The 16,409-nt window shown below is 44.2% G+C and overlaps 1 long non-coding RNA gene across 1 annotated transcript; it reads left to right on the top strand.

Annotated features, from left to right (window-relative positions):
- The first annotated feature begins 3,328 nt into the window (after positions 1-3,328).
- LOC126527259 (uncharacterized) lies at positions 3,329-13,018 on the top strand. Its single transcript, XR_011896262.1, has 3 exons — positions 3,329-3,434; positions 9,241-9,435; positions 12,821-13,018. It is a non-coding gene; the product is annotated as an uncharacterized lncRNA (long non-coding RNA).
- The last annotated feature ends 3,391 nt before the right edge of the window (positions 13,019-16,409 follow it).

Genomic DNA, 16,409 nt, shown 5'->3' with positions numbered 1-16,409 from the left:
TGGGTATTCCGGCACGCTCAGGCAAGCTCCCGTGTCCCCGTTTCTGAATGCCATGCCAGCGCACTCCGTTGCGTATGGATATACGAATTATTACGCCAAGAATGACGTCATCTTTGTTATTTTGTTTCCGCCCCAGTAGCAGTACCCGCTAAAGAGAGCATCGTGGGTGAAGCCGTAAAGCGGTTGAATGCAGACGGCTAAGTTTGGTAACTCAAGGATTCGGATTCGGAGCGAGCACTTTATAACAGGTATACTTCATGAATTTAGGTCTGTAATGAGTCATTTGTAGTATTATCTGCTCTTCTTCAATTTTATGCCAGCCTTCAAACTTTTCTAGCCGCCCTGACTACGTGCCAACCGTTTTCACGTACACTCGACCTTCCGGTCAGCCTACAGCGCAGCGGTATGGTCGTTGCATGGATATAGAGGCATGTAAGAGCACGTTATTGAAAGCGAAGTAGGATTTCAGTGTGGCATGTGCGCGGCGGCATCGGCTAGTGGTTTCAGAGCGCGCTTTCGTGCTCGGTGTAGGCTCATAGCTTTCAGCGCGCGGGCTCACTCTGCCGGCCTATTGCCGGCTTAAACCGTGCGCGTGTGCGCGCGCCAGCTAACGCACGCGTTTTTATTGCGAGAGGACAAGAAAATCAAGGGCCGTATTTGCTAACGATTATTTTGAAAATAATATCATGCCGTCTGGCAGGTCGCTACGCATCCGATAGCACATAGATTGGGTACTTGATGCAATGAGTTATATGACATAAATGCAGTCTGTTGGAAAATAGGGCGCAAAGTCCGCGATCATTCTATGCTGCCAATCGAAGTGCGAGAAAAGTGAGCAATATGAAGCAAAGGCTAGCCGACTGAATGCAGCCAGCTTCGACAACTGACGATCCCAACGGTTGTATGTGTTAGCGTCTGCCCAAGCCACTCGATCCAGTTCATCCCTGAACTTTCTTTTAGCTTTGTTTTAATACATACATGTAACAGTTTGCACAGCACTAATTGTGCATTGTAATGCATATGGTTCAGTTTCTGCAAGACTGCAGCAAGAGACAATCAAGAGTGAATCTACAGACGTCCAATCCAATCGGGTGGCTGCAAGCTGCCTGAACAAGAAGCACTAGTGGGTCACTGACGCTCAGATTGAGCATAACGTTCTTCACGTGGCGGTTGTTGAGTGCAGGGAGCTCCACACCTTGTCGCTGGCGATCGAGAATTGCAAAAACTCGCAAGTCCATCCCGCGTACAAAAAAAAAAAAAGAAAAAAAAGAAAACGGAATACAGTGTTCCTCCATCATCTTGACGCGACGTAAGGAGACTAAAGAAACAACGGAAGCTTAATTTCACGGCATGAGACTCGATGGCACAGGTAGCGACAAGGCGACGACGGGGAATGTTTTCCACACAAATACTCTCGCACCCAGCGCCCCGAAAGCTTCCTCAGGCCTAAGGCAGGAGGCGCTCACTTTTTTGCAAAGTGTCCATTGGCTCTTCTGGACCAAGCCCAGCGAGGCGCTCGTACCAGTGGGGCCATGGAATAGGGGCCCCAACTATCGTGCCTTATTTTCTTTATATTCAATAAAGGTTTTACTCACGGTTGCCTATAGCTCGGCAAGCTTTACCAGCCCTGCCTTCAGCGAAGCGGTAATTACAAGTGCTGTAAAAGAGCTGCAACGCTTACAGGCCTCACAGCTAGAACAGCAGGTGCATCTTATGAAGCTGTCCAGTATGGCGATTGATGACTCACGACGAAAGTGCAAGGCGATTGCGCAACCGGACTGTATCGATCGAGAGTCCACTTCCACAATGTCTAGCAAAAAGCTCTACGGATATTGTTGTAAGAACAATACACGGAACAATGATGAAGATCCCGTGAAAAAATTGCAGTTGCACTTAGAAGGAAATGCGCTGAAGTGGTGCGAGTTGCGTTTCAATGACCCCGCAAGCTATCCTTTGAGTGTGTGGCGCCTTAGTCTCAAAACGGCATTTGAGGCCAACACAATTGCTGTTTGGAATAAGACGTTCTTCTCCAAGTTCCAATCAGGCAAATTCGTAGAATACGCTAAGGGAAGAGAAAACCATTAAAACTGACCCATCCCGATATGTGAGAGTTATCGTACACAACGTCAGTTCTATGTATATGGCATAACGTGAGAGCAGCGAAAATAAATTAAAGCGGGAGTCCCGCATTCAAAAGACGACGTCTTGCATTCGCAAAAGTACCATTTATGTGGTAAGCCCACGTTTACCTGCCACTGGACCGCTACTGCTGGGCCGTTAGAAGAAGCCAACCGCCGCTCAAGGTTGAACGCACCAGCTGTGTTGGTAACATCATAGCTGACAGAGTCATAGGGTTCCCTGTTCCCACCGAATAGCAGTAGCCCAGGATGAGCAACGAGTCTTTTCAACTACAATTGTGACGGTGCATTTGACATCAAATATAGTGCTCGCAATCCTCATGAATGACGCACAGAGTTTCATGGTACTACTGGATGCGGGAAGTTCAATTGTCATTATGAGAAAGTACTTGGCAAAGGAAATCCAGTGTCTTGTCGGGAACAGGTATCATGAATAAAAGCGAACGTCGACCAAGAACTGTAAAACATTTAGGGAAAAGCATAACTGAAAGGACGTTTATTTTTATTGTTAACAAGGCTTCCGTGTGGGAGCCGAAATGTTCTTTCAAATAATCTTTTTTTTTTTTCAGTAAATGCTTTTTCACTTCTTGGTCGGCATTTTCTTTTATCCACCAAGGACATCCAAGAAACCAGAACTTCAAACTCCCAAGCGATTCACCGAACTCGATAGCGGGAGAGAGAACGCCAAGCCCACATCACAGCCCTAACGCTTAAACATTTTCGTTACGCATTTAGAACCGGCCTGTGAGATTCATTTGAGTTGAAACACTACATAACATACAGAAATTGCACAGAATAAAGTTGATAGAAATAATTGTTTTAGTTCCGATTATTATAAACTTGCACAGTATGTGCACAGACAGTGAAATATACGCTTGCGCGAAGACTTTACGCACGGACGTATCTAAAATTTCTAGATTGGCCAAGCAGGATTTTCATGGTTCTCAGGAAAACACTACACGAACCCCATATCACCGACGTCCGTTCTCCGGGAATCCCAGACGCCAATAATGCTGGGAGACAATGGCCCATTGTCAGCGGCACGTAAATCAGGAGTCATCTCCACCTACTGGAGATTGATTTGCGTTATTGATAAGAAGGCATTGAATATTTGCGTCGACCGTGGTACGCAGTCTTATCTGGTGACTCCGACCCGATAAGAAAGCGCTGCGTATTTAAAGACTGCGGGAGTAACCCATGGCAGCAGGCGCACGCCGAACGGACTGACCATGAAGTCTTTTTCCGTCATCGCCATCACTTTGGCGCTTGTCGTCCAATGCAGCTTTGCCGAACAAGGTGAATTTCTTTTACTATCACGCGGATTCGTTATATCACGCGGATTTCGTTACTACATTTTGTGAGCCTAAGAAAGAAACAAATGTATTGCCTCAAACGGCACCACTACAAATTTCGCCGGCGTGTCTAACAGTAACGCTGAAATATCAATATCAATGCTCACATATCGGACCCCGCTGCCATGTCGGAAGGTTTGTGTAGGGAAATCTAGGCACCGCGTAAAGGGAAGAGCTGCGGGACATGAAAGACCGGTAAAGAAGCGGTTATGATTTCGTCGGCTTGCGCGTTGCTAGTCCTGCAAATGTGAACCAAAGCTGAGAAACGTCGTCGAAATACTAGAACGAAGGAGTACGTCGAGGCTAGAGCATTGTTAAAAGCCCGCTTTATAAATGAAACGGGAAACCGGCGCATCAGCGATGCTTCTGTATTTTTACGTGACAAGGACATGATGGTAATGCGCGACGCGACATCGAGGAAGGCATTATATTTGGGCACTTTGTGCCTTGTCACTTCTTTGATGCGTCAGAGATGATGTCAACCAGATGCGTCAGAAATGACGATAAATTCCGTCTGTTCTGCCGGAGCACTAAACAGCCCCTGCGCGTTATTGTATTTCTCGCTTATTATGATATTTCGTTTTTCTCTGGCGGCCGCGTGAGCGACTCCGGCTTGTCGACTGTCGACGTCACTATTCAGCTGCGACGTCTACTTCGGAGCGAAAGCCATTCCTCTGGGAAGGCCTCTCGAAAGCTAGTGCGCGGGTCCTGTATGACTGCTCATGATTACGCGTTATTCGATGAGCATATGAGTTGTCTTGAAGTCGAGACGTAAATTAATATTGCTCCAAACCTATATCCGCAATTTTCTGAAACTGGTGGGAAATCAGGTTACTCTTCTCATAGCAGTGCTTAATTTATAGCATGTTTAACATTGGAAAATTTTATCTGCGCGCAGCTGCATGACAGCAAGTTTGGAACTAACATGAAAATTTTTAGTTCTGAACAAGCCGTCATTGCACACGCCACTAGAAGCCTGAAGTGAATCCTCGACGCTAGATGCAAAGGAATGTGGTGTCTTCGTTACAAACGTAACTGGGGCATAACTGTTATCTATAAATATATACATGCAATAATAATCAAAGCAGTTTAAAGTTCGTAGTTTTTTGCTTTGACGAATTGCTTTACCCAGTGAATATACAGGGTGCTTCAGCTCAGCGAACACTTTGGAAATTGTTTAAAGGTTGTGTGTGGAAGATAGCTTAATTCTAGTCTATGAGCCGGTATACTCGAAGCGGCGGTCACTATTTGGACAAACAATTGAAATGAAAGATAGGCTAATTAACAAGAATTCACTAATTAACTTTTTAGCTACTTATATTATGACCCATATTGTAAATTACAAATTCTAGCAGTGGACTTCGCAAGGCGGACCCACTTGGAACAAAGTTTCAGGACAACAACAGTTTCGAGATACAAATTACCGAACTTTGCGGAGAAATGCATGGGTGTTCCAGTTACTTGTGTGCTTCAGTGCATGAAACGACATTTTGTTAACAAATTAACTGGAACGCCAATGCATTTCTCCGCAAAGTTCGGGAATTTATATCTCGAAACTGGTTTCATCTTGAAAATTCGTTCCATGTGGTCCATCTTGCGAACTCCACGGCTAGAATTTATAAATTGCAGTGTGAACCATAATGTAATTAGTTAATTTGTATTAATGAGTTGAATATGCATCACAATTATTTTTGCAAGTATTGTCCACCGCTTCCAGTAGACCAGCTCATGAACTAGAATTGTGATGTCTGCCACAGGCAACTTTTAAAGATTTTTGAATGTGTTCGCTGAAACACCCTGTATGTTGAATAGCATTCTATAAAGACAGAATGGTCGAATCAAGTGAATTTCTATGTTCGTGTGAAAAACACAGATCAGTTAGAAACTTCTGGTAATGGGCTCTTTGGTGGAAAAACGCCATGGTATAGCCTGCACGAAGAATACCAGAAGGTTCATATCTGCGTTTGCTCTTGTCGGTATTCCATGCGTTATTCTACACAATTGAGCTCTGCTGCACACAAGAAGCCACACTTGTTCATTCAGAACATTTCACCCTTGATTTGCATATTTTTATTTTATCGACGCTCGAATCAAAGCAAAGTTATTTGTCAAGGCATTCAACAAGAGTAGTGGCCACCCGAGGGCCATTTGGTGCTTCTCGGCTTTGCTAGGAGCCATCATTGGACGGCGTAAAATACTTCGGAATGATGCCAAAACAATATATATATAAATATATATATCATCATCATCATCATCATCAGCCTAGTTCCGCCCACTGCAGGGCAAAGGCCTCTCCCATACTTCTCCAACTACCCCGGTCATGTACTAATTGTGGCCATGTTGTCCCTGCAAACGTCTTAATGTCATCCGCCCACCTAACTTTCTGCCGCCCCCTGCTACGCTTCCCTTCCCTTGGAATCCAGTCCGTAACTCTTAGTGACCATCGGTTATCTTCCCTCCTCATTACATGTCCGGCCCATGCCCATTTCTTTTTCTTGATTTCAACTAAGATGTCGTTTACCCGCGTTTGTTGCCTCACCCAATTTGCTCTTTTCTTATCCCTTAACGTTACACCCATCATTCTTCTTTCCATAGCTCGTTGCGTCGTCCTCAGTTTCAGCAGAACTCTTTTCGTAAGCCTCCAGGTTTCTGCCCCATATGTGAGTACTGGTAACACACAGCTGTTGTACACTTTCCTTTTGAGGGATAGTGGCAACCTGCTGTTCATGATTTGAGAATGCCTGCCAAACGCACCCCAACCCATTCTTATTCTTCTGGTTATTTCAGTCTCATGATCCGGATCCGTGGTCACTACCTGCCCTAAGTAGATGTATTCCCTTACCACTTCCAGTGCTTCGCTACCTATCGTAAACTGCTGCTCTCTTCCGAGACTGTTAAACAATACTTTAGTTTTCTGCAGATTAATTTTCAGACCCACCCTTCTGCTTTGCCTCTCCAGGTCAGTGAGCATGCATTGCAATTGGTCTCCTGAGTTACTAAGCAAGGCAATATCATCAGCGAATCGCAAGTTGCTAAGGTATTCTCCATCAACTTTTATCCCCAATTCTTCCCACTCCAGGCCTCTGAATACCTCCTGTAAACATGCTGTGAATAGCATTGGAGATATCGTATCTCCCTGTCTGACGCCTTTCTTTATAGGGATTTTGTTGCTTTCTTTGTGGAGGACTACGGTGGCTGTGGAGCCGCTATAGATATCTTCCAGTATTTTTACATATGGCTCATCTACACCCTGATTCCGTAATGCCTCCATGACTGCTGAGGTTTCGACTGAATCAAACGCTTTCTCGTAATCAATGAAAGCTATATATAAGGGTTGGTTATATTCTGCACATTTCTCTATCACTTGATTGATAGTGTGAATATGGTCTATTGTTGAGTAGCCTTTACGGAATCCTGCCTGGTCCTTTGGTTGACAGAAGTCTAACCTGTTCCTGATTCTATTTGCGATTACCTTAGTAAATACTTTGTAGGCAACGGACAGTAAGCTGATCGGTCTATAATTTTTCAAGTCTTTGGCGTCCCCTTTCTTATGGATTAGGATTATGTTAGCGTTCTTCCAAGATTCCGGTACGCTCGAGGTTATGAGGCATCGCGTATACAGGGTGGCCAGTTTCTCTAGAACAATCTGCCCACCATCCTTCAACAAATCTGCTGTTACCTGATCCTCCCCAGCTGCCTTCCCCCTTTGCATAGCTCCTAAGGCTTTCTTTACTTCTTCTGGCGTTACCTGTGGGATTTCGAATTCCTCTAGGCTATTCTCTCTTCCACTATCGTCGTGGGTGCCACTGGTACTGTATAAATCTCTATAGAACTCCTCAGCCACTTGAACTGTCTCATCCATATTAGTATCGATATTGCCGGCTTTGTCTCTTAACGCACACATCTGATTCTTGCCTATTCCTAGTTTCTTCTTCACTGTTTTTAGGCTTCCTCCGTTCCTGAGAGCCTGTTCAATTCTATCCATATTATAGTTCCTGATGTCCGCTGTGTTACGCTTGTTGATTAACTTAGAAAGTTCTGCCAGTTCTATTCTAGCTGTAGGATTAGAGGCTTTCATACATTGGCGTTTCTTGATCAGATCTTTCGTCTCCTGCGATAGCTTACTGGTTTCCTGTCTAACGGCGTTACCACCGACTTCTATTGCGCCCTCCTTAATGATGCCCATGAGATTGTCGTTCATTGCTTCAACGCTAAGGTCCTCTTCCTGAGTTAAAGCCGAATACCTGTTCTGTAGTTTGATCCGGAATTCCTCTAGTTTCCCTCTTACCGCTAACTCATTGATTGGCTTCTTGCGTATCAGTTTCTTTCGTTCCCTCCTCAAGTCTAGGCTAATTCGAGTTCTTACCATCCTGTGGTCACTGCAGCGTACCTTGCCGAGCACGTCTACATCTTGAATGATGCCAGGGTTCGCGCAGAGTATGAAGTCGATTTCATTTCTAGTCTCACCATTCGGGCTCCTCCACGTCCACTTTCGGCTAACCCGCTTGCGGAAAAAGGTATTCATTATCCGCATATTATTCTGTGCTGCAAACTCTACTAATAATTCTCCTCTGCTATTCCTAGAGCCTATGCCATATTCCCCCACTGACTTGTCTCCAGCCTGCTTCTTGCCTACCCTGGCATTGAAGTCGCCCATCAGTATAGTGTATTTTGTTTTGACTTTACCCATCGCCGATTCTACGTCTTCATAAAAGCTTTCGACTTCCTGGTCATCATGGCTAGATGTAGGAGCGTAGACCTGTACAACCTTCATTTTGTACCTCTTATTAAGTTTCACAACAAGACATGCCACCCTCTCGTTAATGCTATAGAATTCCTGTATGTTACCAGCTATTTCCTTATTAATCAGGAATCCGACTCCTAGTTCTCGTCTCTCCGCTAAGCCCCGGTAACACAGTACATGCCCGCTTTTTAGCACTGTATATGCTTCTTTTGTCCTCCTAACCTCACTGAGCCCTATTATATCCCATTTACTACCCTCTAATTCCTCCAATAACACTGCTAGACTCGCCCCACTAGATAGCGTTCTAACGTTAAACGTTGCCAGGTTCAGATTCCAATATATATATATATATATCCATATCCTGTTCTCGAACAAGCAGGATGTGTGTCGAGTGAGCTCCTGTACAACCACTTGCAATGTGTTGAACGTGGTTAAAATCACAGATCTGGGCCTTCAACGAGGTGCGACGTATACCTAATGGATTTCTCTCGCATTTACTGCTCAATTTCCACTATATTTAACGCAGTTTCATCAGCATCCATCATATAAACGAGGTGGTGACATTTCGTATCGGTAGAGGCACCCCCAGTTTTGTGGTTATACATCCCTACTTCATAAATAAAGCTTCACATTTCGGCCACAACCATTCATTAAGAGTTGCGTCGAAAATTACATATTTTAGTGACTAACAAGTTATTTTTATTTACGGACAACACGGAGTATTTAAGTCGGATTTTGGTATGCTGTGTACAATAGAAATTGAACTCGAAGCTATGTCACTTTTATCTGTCGTCACACTGTTTTCGGCTGCTCTATCTAAACTTGCTGCAGTTGCACGGTTTTAACGAAATTGTTTAGTTTTGCTGTCGCTCTTTGTTTCAGCAATGTTGTTTTATTTTCAGTGCTTATAAACCGTTAACAACAAACCCATATAAACAAGGCGCACGCACGACGATGAAGTTTGGGCGCATTCGGCATGTAGTTTTTTATTGATCTCATGGCGCAGAACCCGATACCGCGGAAAACATCAACCAGCTTCGCGTGGTCTATCCGAAACCTTGGCCTCCTCGGCCATGGCCGCAACCTTGGCCCCAACCTTGGCCACTACCTTGGCCACAACCTGAGCCTCGACCTTGGCCACGACCTGAGCCTCGACCTTGGCCTCAGCCCAGGCCTTTGCCTAAGGATTCCACGCTGAAAGGTAAGTAGATGGAACTGTCCTGTTATGGTGCACCATGTTTCGTTACGGAATCGTTTAACCACGAAAAGCTCATGCACACCAAGTAGTCGAAACAAGACTGGGCGTGACCCACCGTGGTTGCTCAGTGGCTCTGGTGTTGGACTTCTGAGCACGAGGTCGCGGAATCGAATCCCGGCCAGGGCGGCCGCATTTCGATGTGGGGCGAAATGCGAAAACACCCGTGTACGTAAATTTAGGTGCTCGTTAAAGAACCACGCGTGGTCGAAATTTCCGGAGTCCTCCACTGCGGCGTGTCTCATAATCAGAAAGTGATTTTGGCACGTAAAACCCCATAATATTTTAGACTGGGCGTATATTTTTGTGATGTCGCTGTTAGTTTTCCATTCTTAGCATGTATTACGCCGAATGGTCGAGAACCTAGCGATAACAGTGGCGAACCGGCGCCCAGTCACATCCGAGGCGATGCCGATAGGCGGAAAGAACGAAAAATGAAAATTAGCTTTACAATATTTAATCCATGGGCACATTAGTTTCCAGGCGTTCGATGTTATTTTACCTATATATATATATATCTTGAGTCGCGCTGTGCTGCCAATGATATCAGTAGTAATTTGCAATGGCCCAATGAAGTATATCGTTAGCAAATATGGCACTAATAGTGCCTTGGTTTCGTTGAGAATAGGTGTCGATTTTATATTAAGTATACGCTCGCACTGCCAGTGGGCTGACGAGATGAACTCTTGGCCTTTGAGACTTCGTAATGAGAAGCAGGTCTTCGAGTCTTCCGTTTTTGATACAATGTCATTCCATATTTGAATAAATTAACCAAATTAGGTTCACAACTTGGTTACTCGTCATCTCCTGTTAACCACCCGAAATGTCCTGCCCATCATTCCTGCTGCCCCAGATTGATCGGCATTCTTTCTTCCTGAAGCACAGCCAAGAGTAGAACCACATTGTTCTTGGTATGCTGCTATTTCAAAAGACGAGGTCTTTAGAACCTCATCTTGAAGGACCTTCAAACATTGATAACCAGTAGTCGTACACGGAATGTTGCCGGAGCCAAAATTGAAGGTCGACTTTGTCATGGTTCAACTGCTTTCCTTAGCAGCGTTTTTACGTACGGGTAGCTAAGTCTACCCTGCGATCCATTGGAGAAGAGTAGAATAAGCCGATGTGTAGGGTGGGGCAGCTGCAGAGTGCATTTTTAATGCGATTAGCATTGTTCGCCTACTTGAGCAACTTTGAGTATACTTGTCTAGTGTATTACGACTACACAGTGATCCAAGTTGTCAACTAGTTTGAGCTAATAGTACCTCACGCGATGAACATCAGGCTTTCGTAGTAATGGTATCCTTTCAATTTCGGAATTGGCACCCCACTGTATCCTACCACCTTCGTCGTTCTAGCCATGTTATTCTTTCTTCGTCACGGGGTCGTCGTCGTACAGTTATCGTCATGACGTTCTTGTTGCTTATCGGGTTTTAAATGCGAAAACAAGGACATGATTATGAGGCACGCCGTAGTGAGGAAGGAAGGGTTAATGTTTTACCAACTGGGGTTCTTTAACAGGCACTTAATGCAGGATACATGGGCGTTTTAACAATTCGCCCCCATCGGTATGCGGCCGCCGCCACCTGGATTTGATCCTGCGATATCGGACTTAGTAGCGCAATGCCAAAGGCACTGCTTTGATAGTCATGGCTGACCCAGGCGAGTGAGTGTCATATCAAAGTGGGCCGATAGCAGCGAGGTGCCTGTCGCATAAGTCGAAGCAATGGAAATCTCAGAATGACTACTACAGATTCTAACTAAAGGTGTCTTCAGCCCTACGATGTCTCGCCACGTTGTTGTTTCCTTGAATGCTAATTGCATTGCATTGACAGCGAGACGGGTTCTGCCGGAATTAATTCTTATTGCGATATCAATTGAACGGTCATTCCAGGCAAGTTTTCGCTGTGACCGTGATGTTCGGTACATAATTGGGCATGTGTATACATTATGTTTATCTATGCAGGATATGCGAGGTAGCTGCTATACTATTCAACGGCCATAGTTGCTCAGGCCAGGTTTTAGGTTTTTTTACTGGAATAATCGTGATCTTTTTCTTACACTTGAAGCATGGGAACACAAAGTCGCGAGACATCTCATTCACATCGCATGCATCAGACCACATGCCTGTTAAGTCCTCTGAGTGTATTAAAAAGCGCGAAACAATATTAGCGCTCAAAATCTGAAGCATATGTCACTGGCGCCGCATATTATACAAAGTGCAGTGGCGTAATTGGGTTGCCATTACAGGCCTTACGCGGCGTTTTAATGCTTTGATGAATGCCACAACTTTGGGGCACCCGCGTGCGTCACACCCGCGTATAGTTAGAACCCGTTTGGAGTTCATCGGAACGGTAAACCTTGCTATCGAGGTCAGGGCTTCGTACTTCGGGCGAAACTGCCATTTCTGTAGCACTTTGACGTCATTTATCCATCCCTACAGAACAGCTCATTCTCCTTTTCCTTCCCCATTGAAGGTGGAGGAGAGAGTGAGCTATGGGTACATAAAGACGCTGCAAACGAAATCATGCAGTCGGTACCTTGACGAAGACGAGTTGCCATGTGAAAACGTTGGCTCCAGCGACATTCCTTGTTCGGCAACTGCTGATCACTTCAAGCCATCTTTTTGGGCATTGAGCACCACACAAAAATTACTAGAGGGAACTCTGGCGCTGTATTCACTCAGCTACCAGGGAATGATTGTTACTACATGGATCTGCCTACCCTTCGTGCTTGTGTTTTCAAACGCTTTGGTGACGTTCGTCATTATACTTTATCCACCTAAATTCTCACAAGTTATTAGTTTTGAAAACACAGCAAGAAATTTGATCTCTTGGGGCATGCGAATTTTCGCTAATGATTTGAATTATAACTCAATCTTTTCTTGAAAATGATAAATTCGCGAAGTCACGAAGCCGTTTAAAGTCAGAATGACGAACTATAGGCAACGCCATGTATAGCCCATTATTTAGATTCTGGCTGAACTGCCCCGATTGTAACTCACGTTGACGCTAGTGCTAGAATTCTCTTGACTAATTGTTTTATAGAAAAGTGTGTGGCTGAAAGCGATGTGGTACTTTTAATTTTGTTTTGTCGTTCTTGTTTCGAAAATATCTTGTATGCAAATCGCCTGTAATACTATCTGGGACTTTAGTGTATTGTATTGATTACATATAAGTTACGCCGCCGTCTAGAACCCTCTTGCAGCTTTGGAACATCCAAATCAACAAGTTGATTAAACAAGTAGCCTATATAGAGAGCATTTTCTGTTTGTTTCATTCTTAGTGACATCAACTGATGTGTTCATGTGTGGGTGAACCTTCTTTCGATGCAGACTTGCCGGAGGTGGACATTTCTGCCGAGGAAGAGCCAAAGACGAGGCAGCGCCGAGCTATCCTTCCCTTGCTTAAGCGTTGGCCCCGCCCCTGGCCCAAGCCATGGCCAAGGCCTTTCCCCAGACCTCGGGCTTAATCAGCGCGAATAGCGGATCGCCATCGCTCCCGCAAAGTCAATTAAAAGATTAGAGAAGAAATGAGCTTCGTCTTCTTAATTTTGTGTATTCTCTATTTTCTCGTTTGATCGAGAAACCTTCCGCTGATATAAAGGGTCAGAATTTGTTAAAGTAGCCTAAATGTCGCCATGTGGTATTCTTTTTCAGAGGAGAGGGAGGAAATGAGACAGAATCTTGCAGAAACAGCATAGAGAATGGCCTGAGGCAAAAGCCATCTAACCTCCTACTCTATTCAAAGGACAGGGAAAGGTCGTCTGAGGAGTGACAGCGAGGATAGTGAGAATTATCTGAGCACAGTCGTGCCTCAAGGGCTCATTGACAGCTGTGCGTTGTGTTTTACTGAAAACCTTCTAGGAGAGCCTTGATGAGTCTGCATGAATCAATATTATCGCAATTAGCATTAGGAGCGTCACAGTGGAAACAAGTGTAGGTGCCTGAGAAGCCGGTCAGTATATATTATATATATATATATATATAGTTACATTATATATGTTTTCAGTATAAATGACGGTGGTCTGCTTCGGACAACTTCATGACCACTTCGCTTCTCGAAGATGCAGGACGTGTGTCGAGTGAACTGATGAAGAACAGTGTGCAATGTGATGAATACGATCTAAATTGTGGATCCGAGTGCTCAGAGAGGTGTGACGTAACGCTAAGGTATTTCTCTCGCATTTACGGCTAAATTGTCTCTGAATTTTATTTTTATTAAGGTACTCTTTTTTTCTTGTAAACGACTGCCGAAAATTCATTTTTAGTTTGCGTGAAATTGTTTATGTATTGTCGAGGGTATGTACTCTCGATTCTGCGCCGTTTTAACAAGTTGTCTGTCACATTTGCAGTTGTCCTGCACCAGGACGAATTTTTCTTCAACTGCGAGGCTTTTCTTTCTAGGAACCCGTATGGGTTTCCTTTGTAACAATTGCTACGAACGGGTGCATGTCTGATTTTCCCTTTATTAATTACTTCTCTCCACCTTGCGGGTTTCCACAGAACTATTACGTCAAATGTTTGCAAGGGTTTGCAAAATCATGCTTTTAGAGTCACAGTATATGAGGTGTATTGTTCATCGATATTGTCTGCTTTAGATGTAATAATAAATAGAATTCACAGAATTGTAATATAATTTTTATTGCTGAGTTACATATTTGTAAATTTCATTATTTCATTTCATAAGAATTTGCTATTTCTTACAATTTTTTATAAACAAATTGAGAGCGTGGACCAAAAATTACCTCCCATCAGTCATTCAATTTGAATTTTTTTATTAAAACACAACCAACCGCGTGAAATTTGGTGGAGTGGTTAGCGAGAAAAATGATTTCTCCTTGCCTATGTATATAGATACGAGCTCCCGAGCTAAAGCTTCCTGTGAAGAGGAAGCATCGAAGGCAACTCTCATGCCACGCAATCAAAGAAGACCGATATGCCGAACAGCTTTCACGAAACAACCCCTAGACCGACTGCAATAAAATGTGCTGCATTTCAGAAAAAAAGAATTAAAATTATAAGTGCATTTCTTATAATTTGAATTTACTGCTTCCAATGTTTAAAAAGAGAGAGAGGTAACAGAGACGAGAAAAGCAGGCCGGTTAACCGGACGATAGCTATCCAGCTTGCTACCCTGCTACCCTATTAAAAAAAAGAAAAGTGCACTCACACTGAAAGAGTGGGAAAAAAGAAAAACACGCACGCGCACAAAGGAACGCGGGAGCGTGACAGTTGTTCAAGGAGGTCGCTTGACCGGAGGGGCCTCAGTAGCACCTTCATTGCCTTCTGGTGTAAAGATCGCACCAGCCGGCGCTCCAAGGTCGTCTGCTGAGAAAGCGGACGGCGTGTCGTGAAGGCGTGTCAACGCCGTCACGAGAGACTGTCTCTGGGAGCTGATGCGAGGACAATAACAGAAGATGTTTGCGATTGTTGCCTCGTCGCCGCAAGTATCACCGGCAGCAGTGTCAGCCATTCCGATGCCCAAAAACATGCATTCGTGAAGGACACTCCAAGTCACAGTCGCCAGAGAGCAAGCAGTTGTCTCGAAATGTGCCGGATATCGGTACGTTTAGAAAGTACAGAAGCACGAGGCTTACAAGTCTGTGACTCTGCAGTAGCAGATATTGAAGTTTTGTGAACTACATCCGTTATAGCATTTAAAGCGAAATAATTTTTATAGGAATTTATGTGTTCCAAGAATTTCTAGCATTATTTACAAGGCTTTTGAGAAACCCATACGCACACCTTAGTGCTATATTTCATAATGATATTTAATACGCAAATTATATACACTGCATATGCGTTATTACGTTCAGTTTACAGAATTCCGACATCATTTTTAATTGCTCAGTTATGGAGTTGTACAAGAATAGCTCTTTAAAATTTAGCAATTTTTAACAAATCTTATTAGAAAATTGACGGCCTAAATAGAATATCTTTTCCCTACAGTCGCTAGGTATTTTAAATAGTAACAAATCTCATAACATCCACTGCAGCAGTTGCCAAGAGAAAACATTCCTTAGTTCCCATGTATTTTGATAGGAGCCGCTGAGGTAATGCTTCCTCTGTGTACCAGAGCATTGCGGATGTGGACCGAAGCAGCTGCGCAGATACTGACATCTATAGTACCATTTTGTTCAATGGAAGCGCGCAAGAAACGTATTTTTTACACATTTTCTGAACGAACACGAAAACAAGAAATCGTAGGCGACCCTAACCTTTGACTCAGGTGTCTTTTGGTGGCACCGCGACGTTGGTGTTCATTACGCTGACTTTAGGGGAACGCAACGCACGAACCGAACTCGGAGGCAACTGTTTTTCATCAATTAGCCGGTTAAATATCAGGCCACTTTCTTGTGTGTGACGCCATTAGTGACGTCATTACTTCCGCTTTCTACTTCCGGGTTTCCAGGGATTTCGCCAGAGCCGTTGACACGTGGCGGCTCTCTAAAATCTACGATTCTGTGCTTTTGTGTGGGGCAATAAGTGATTTCTTATTATTTCTAATTATTCCAGACACTTCAGTAACTCGTTTTTATGATATAAACGTTCCTTTTTCATTTGGTACTGATCATAAATAGAGAACAATTTCCCGTAATTAGCTGGCATGAATTCGCTGACGGTTGTGGCACCATCAGCCTTAGTTTTGCATAGTTTGCCCTGGCTTATCATGTGTATGCGTCACTCGGTCAGTGCTCCTCTACAATCACACTATTTGATGTCAACTTGGATTATTGGGTATGTGCCGGTAGGTACATGCCGCTCTTCAGCGAACGTATTTGTCCAAGCGGGCGGCATACTCCTCGGCAGTCTTCTTCACCCGTCGAGTCCTCATAGCCTGAACGTTGCGTCTGCGCGGTGTTGTCGCTGTTCGGGACTTCCTTGCCTGCGCCGGTATCAGCGTCGAGACAGCGTTCTCTTT

This window comes from Dermacentor andersoni, chromosome 8 (assembly GCF_023375885.2).
Source record: "Dermacentor andersoni chromosome 8, qqDerAnde1_hic_scaffold, whole genome shotgun sequence".
Classification (NCBI taxonomy): Eukaryota; Metazoa; Arthropoda; class Arachnida; order Ixodida; family Ixodidae; genus Dermacentor; species Dermacentor andersoni.
Note: the sequence above shows the minus strand (reverse complement) of the source record. Positions and strands in the feature narration are given on the sequence as shown.